At 30.6% G+C, this 4,863-nt stretch overlaps 1 long non-coding RNA gene across 1 annotated transcript; it reads left to right on the forward strand.

Moving 5' to 3' along the window:
• The first annotated feature begins 1,588 nt into the window (after positions 1-1,588).
• On the forward strand, positions 1,589-3,643 carry LOC308686447. Its single transcript, XR_014029591.1, has 3 exons — positions 1,589-1,647; positions 2,533-2,565; positions 3,411-3,643. It is a non-coding gene; the product is annotated as an uncharacterized lncRNA (long non-coding RNA).
• Positions 3,644-4,863: the final 1,220 nt, after the last annotated feature.

Raw genomic sequence — 4,863 nt, forward strand, 5'->3', positions numbered from 1 at the left:
CTCGAGGTGGTCAGTGTGTGTTTATAGCATGGTTTATAGTGTCAAATAATGAATAAAAACCATCTCATAATAATAACTATAATATAACGATAATAACTTCCTAAAATAATAAACACGTTTGGAGAAACTGTAGAGTATCGTGATGAGAGTAATGACATGACATTCAGTCAAAGTGAGCCCCCTAGTGCCTGGCTATTATGGCTACAGGTCATAAGTCCCGCACTTTTCATAAAAGTGACACTAGCCAACTCTTCAAATACAGTTTCTCCAAACGTGTTTATTATTTTAGGTAGTTATTATCACGATAATCTATGTCCAAGAGTCCATTTCCTCGGATGAGATGGTTTTTATTCGTTATTTGACACTATAAACCATGCTATAAACACACACTGACCACCTCGAGCTTTTATTTTGGCACTTCCTGTTACCGGCATTTTGAATTTGCATATTAGTTAAATATTTAGTTTCAACCCAAACATTTAGATTCAACATTTAGATTTAGATTTAACATTTAGATTTAGATTCAACATTTAGATTTAGATTTAGATTTAACATTTAGATTTAACATTTATATTTAGATTCAACATTTAGATTTAGATTTAGATTTAACATTTAGATTTAACATTTAGATTTAACATTTAGATTTAGATTTAACATTTAGATTTAACATTTAGATTTAGATTTAATATTTAGATTTAACATTTAGATTTAGATTTAACATTTAACATTTATATTTAACATTTAGATTTATATTTATATTTAACATTTAGATTTAGATTTAACATTTAGATTTAGCATTTAGATTTAACATTTAGGTGTAACATTTAATATTTAGATTTAACTATTTAAAATATCTCTAAGTTGACAAATATTATTGTAAATGTGGTAAAAAGTGACCGTCAAAAATTCATACCAGTTTTTTAAACATTGTTTGAAGCTAAATGTGACAAAATGTTGCTGTTATTTTCAGCGTGAGCCTCTTTACAAACGGCGCCCCATAGGATAAGGAGAAAAAAGGTCGGTGGTTCTATAGAATTCAAAGGAAAGTGGGAGAGATGAGAATTGCAGGGAAAAATAGGAGAGAAGAAATAGTAATATCACGGGTGAGATTTGGAAACACAAGATTAAATAGTACGCTTTATAAAATGGGTAAACATGATACGGGAAGATGTGATTATTGTGGGCAAGAGGAAACAGTAGAGCATGTTTTAATGCATTGTCAGAAATATGAGAATGAAAGAAGGTTGTTAATTCATAATTTAAAAAACATAAAAATGAAATTCATACCAAAGTATATTCTGCAAAATAATTCGAGAAATGAGTGTTATATTTTTATTCTTAAGTTTCTTGAGGAATCTAATTTGTGGGAGAGAATAAAAAATAAATAAATAAATAAAGAAAGAAAGAAAGAAAGAAAGAAAGAAAGAAAGGGGGGGGGGGGGGGTTAGTCGTCTTGATCCACACTCCATACCAGTTGGTGGCGGAAATACACCATTGTGTTGTTTGTCAACCGCCAATAAAAATTCAAGAAGAAGAAGAAGAAGATACACATATCCTCCATTTTCAATTTTATTTTACACGAGGCTGCTGTCAGAGAGCAACGGGCGAGCAACACTCTGAAAACCTTCAAATTTCAGCTTCGATCTTGTAAGTATGAGTGTTATTTTTTGTTATGTTCTTTGTTTAAATTAGTTAGTTGTTATAATGTGTAGAAACCGTGACATTTTAACATTACCATTGCAGAGTACTATTTTTCTCCAACAAGTTAACGTTAACGTTACCTGCATGTGTTATTGCAACTGTGTGCCCATATCTAAATTCAAGGTGGTAAGCATGAAACTATGAATATTATCATTACTATTTTTTATTATTATTAAAGATACCAATATATTTTTGTTTTTAGATTAGAGTAAGAAATAATAGTTTTTGATTTAAGGCAAATTTTCAAAGTACTTTACATAAAACTTAACAGCAACATATGCAACATGAAAAGAAATTATATAAAAAAAAAATAATTCCTTTCCAATTAATAAAAGGTAGTGGCAAACAGTAAAGTCTTTAAAATCGATTTAAAAGAATTAAAATATGCAGCATACATTCAGTTTTCAGTGAATTTGTTTCAGATATGGTGCATAAAAACTGAATGCTGCTTCTCCATGTTTTGTTTTGACTTTTTTTTTTTTTAATTTTGATATATAAATTTGATATAAAAGTAGCTGGCTACTATCCCAGATGACCTGAGAGGTCTTCTCTGGATGGTTCATAATGCATCAGAAGATTAGAAATTTACTTTGGCCTTAAAATGTTAATTCATTTAATAACCAGCTGTAGTATTTTGATGAATTCTTTGACAGACAGATAGCCAGTGTAAAAACCTCACAACTGGAGTGATGTAATCCACTTTATTTGATTTAAAGACACTGTTTATTGCAAATTATCCAGCAATCAGTCAACAAAGTACTTGTCACTGACTACCATTAAATGTCTTGTTACCAACATTCTTCAAAATATATATTTTTTTGTGTTCAACAGAAGAAAGCCATACAGGTTTGGAACCAAGTGAAAGTGAGTAAATGCTTACATGATTTTTTTTTAAGTGAACTACCCCATAACTATCTTTTTATGTTCATTAGAGTTATATGAGTAAGTGATAAAGAATGATTTATAGGGATAGTTCACTTTGAAATTAAATTTTGGCATGTTTTAGCTTATCTTAAGGGAATCCAAGATGTAGGTGTCTTTGTTTCTGAAGTAGTTTCAATTTTGATATTTTTAAGTCAAAATGTTCTTGTCTGTCTGTCAGTCAGTCATATAATGCAGGTCTATATGGTCACTACCTGAAAGAGCACGATTGTTGTCACGATTTGTTATGATTTCTCTTACATTATGAGCGCGCTTTTTGACGTGCCTACTTTTGTAATTAAAAATTTTTGGTCAGCAGTAAAAATTGTCTAACGAACAGTTCTGTTTGTTTAAAAATCCGTACTGAAATCGAACCGAAAGCCTCATACAGAATGGCTCAATACGTGTATCGTTACACCCTTAAAATATATGTATGTATATATATATATATATATATATATATATATATATATATATATATATATATATATATATATATATATGTATGTATGTATGTATGTATGTATATGTGTATATATATATAATTAGTGCATCACCATTATGCAGGCAAAAATGTTCAATTATTGTTATTAATTTATTAATAATATTGATATAAATTATTGTCTATATTGATATCAATTATATAGTCTCAATCTATATTCCGTTAACTCTATATTGGCCAGCTCTAGTGTGCATCCTAGCAAAAGTGAATGACTGTAATTAGTTCAAAATGATTGTCATCAATGCTTTTCTTGAGCAATAATTTTTTTCTTTTTCTCATTTGGCAGACGCAGTGATGACCAACTTTCCTTCGGCGACTGAATGGGAAATAAAAAAATGCAATTTCTGGTCATTTTAAACAAGCACCAGGGAGAGCAGGGGGTGGTGGTTATGGATATAAAGCTAACAATTAATTCTTAAAAATTTTAGTATCTTAAGTTGTTTTACATATTTTTCAATATTTTATTTGTTCATTTTTATGTTTGAATGTTGTCTAAGTTGTTACTATAATTGTTCTAAATAAATCCCTTTATAATCAATTAGTTTGGATGGATTTTCATTTATGAGAACCTGTTATATTTGAGTGAAAAGAATCCTTATGCCTCATTTTGTTGTCTATTACATGTATATGTAGTGTAATTGATGACTAGTCTATTCTTGGGCTATGGTTAGACGTCTATTAGATTTTCACTGACAGCCCAAAATCAGCCTTGTTTTAGCCTAGACCCATATTGCCTGTCTATTAGACGTATATATGTAGTCGTTTAATAGCTGTCTAATTGATGACTGGTCTATTTTTGGGCTATGGTTAGACGTCTATTAGACGTATAAATATAGTCATTCGATAGCTGTCTAATTGTCTATTCTTGGGCTATGGTTAGACGTCTATTTGACGTATATATGTAGTCATTCAATAGCTGTCTATTCTTGGGCTATGTTTAGACGTCTATTAGATTTTCACTGACAGCCCAAAATTAGCCTCGTTTTAGCCTAGACGTCTGGGCTGTGTTTTGACGGCTATTAGACGTCTATTAGACGCAAAATTGCTTGCTGGGTAGAATAAATAAAGCTATCCCACTTGTGAAAGAATATTAGAAATAGACATTGCAATACAAATAATAGATATTGCATAAATATGCAAACGATATACTGTACATACAGAAACAGAGCAGTATACAATTAACATCATTAATGGTAAACTTCTTTCTTGGATCTTGTTTGAATTGACAGGCTATTATAGGCTTGAAATTGAATTCCCTCTAAATGTGTTATGGGCCATGAGGACTGTCTGGTTAGTGAAAATGATCAAAATATGATTTCATCTAGTAAAAGTTAACTTCACATGGTAATTTGTTTATTTTAACAACAACAAAGGGAAAAGAATTCTAACGATTACAGATGGAATGTTCAAATTTTTTTTTACATTTTTTTTGCCTACCTATGAATTAAGAGGCATTGTTAACTCTTACATTCTAATTACATGTACAATCAATGCATCAGATGAAAGCTTATCTTCCACTCTTTTGAAAGGTGTGCTCAGTTTGTTTCTAGCATAAAGTATCAGGGAGATATGGCTCAGGATTCATGAATATAATTAAACCTTTTTAGCATGTTTGGGTGATTCCGGGGAGTTAAAGCAGAATTGGAGGTAGCATTGTTTTGACCCTATAATTACAAGTTTCCAGCAGCTTGTTGACCGGGTTGTCCACCCAGGTTGTGATCCTCAGACATCATAGATTT

This window comes from Scardinius erythrophthalmus, assembly GCF_964197995.2.
Source record: "Scardinius erythrophthalmus genome assembly, contig: HAP1_SCAFFOLD_286, whole genome shotgun sequence".
Lineage (NCBI taxonomy): Eukaryota > Metazoa > Chordata > Actinopteri > Cypriniformes > Leuciscidae > Scardinius > Scardinius erythrophthalmus.